This window comes from Mastomys coucha, unplaced genomic scaffold (genome assembly GCF_008632895.1).
Source record: "Mastomys coucha isolate ucsf_1 unplaced genomic scaffold, UCSF_Mcou_1 pScaffold12, whole genome shotgun sequence".
NCBI classification, from domain to species: Eukaryota; Metazoa; Chordata; class Mammalia; order Rodentia; family Muridae; genus Mastomys; species Mastomys coucha.
The window spans coordinates 1580720-1581799 of record NW_022196894.1 but is presented as its reverse complement, the minus strand read 5'-3'; the positions used below and the strand labels follow the sequence as shown (position 1 = coordinate 1581799).

The 1080-nt window shown below is 45.7% G+C and overlaps 1 long non-coding RNA gene across 1 annotated transcript in view; it reads right to left on the bottom strand.

Annotated features, from left to right (window-relative positions):
• LOC116084549 overlaps positions 1 to 1080 on the bottom strand; it is a 4158-nt gene that overhangs the window by 1644 nt on the left and 1434 nt on the right. The gene's annotated exons all lie outside the window — the stretch shown is intronic.

Sequence of the window (1080 nt, the reverse complement as noted above, 5' to 3'; positions counted from 1 at the left end):
GAGAGGAGAGGAGAGGAGAGGAGAGGAGAGGAGAGAACACATTCTGGATGGGACCAGTTTGGATGGTTTTGTTTGTCTGTTCAATTTAACAAGGGTCCCCACATTTCGATTTTGGTCCCCACTAGGCTATACAAAGTATGCCTGACTTCAAAATCATCAAAGTTATGAAAGATAAAGGCTGAGAAGTACCCAAAAGGTGACCAAAGAGAACAATTCAGTTGGATCTTGAATTGTATTGTGGCCGGGCTAGGGGTGGCAATGATTAAGGTCCTGATAGGTGTAATGGGCAAAATCTATGTCCTGTTATGGTTTGGATACTGGAACTCCTCAGTGTCTTTGATAAACTGTCTTTGGTCACAAGACAGGGTTCCTACAAATGACCTTGCTCAGTCAGTCTATCATCGCAAAGAGCATAGAAAGAACGTGGGGCTGCCCAGGCACCTGTGGCTGCAGAACAGACAATCGCCTAGAATTGCTAGGTACCCAGAACAGCCCTGCAGCTGCACCCTAAACTCAGGGAAAGAGAGCCTTTAAAACCTCGCTAGCCCCTTATGATGCAAACAAAACCCTCACCCCACCCCTATAAAGAATCTCTTTTGGCCTACTCCCATATAGGTACCCCCTTTCCGGCAAGAGTCTCTCTTGCTGTTTTGAAAGAAACAATCTGTCTGTAAAGATCAAGCTCTAATCTTTTTTTCTGCTCCCAGTCTCTCTTTTTTTAAAAAAGACTTATTTATTTATTATATGTAAGTACACTGTTGCTATCTTCAGACACACCAGAAGAGGGCGTCAGATCTCATTACAGGTGGTTGTGAGCCACCCTGTGGTTTCTGGGATCCGAACTCAGGACCTTCGGAAAAGCAGTCAGTGCTCTTACCCACTGAGCCATCTCACCAGCCCCTGCTCTCAGTCTCTTTACATTGCCTAAGAAATCCAACAACCCTGGCTGTCCTGGAACTCACTCTGTAGACCAGGTTAGCTTTAAACTCTCAGAAATCCACCTGCCTTGCCTCCAAATGCTAGGATTAAAGGTGTGCACCACCACAGGTGGGCTGCAAGCTTCATTCTTAAGTTCCTCCT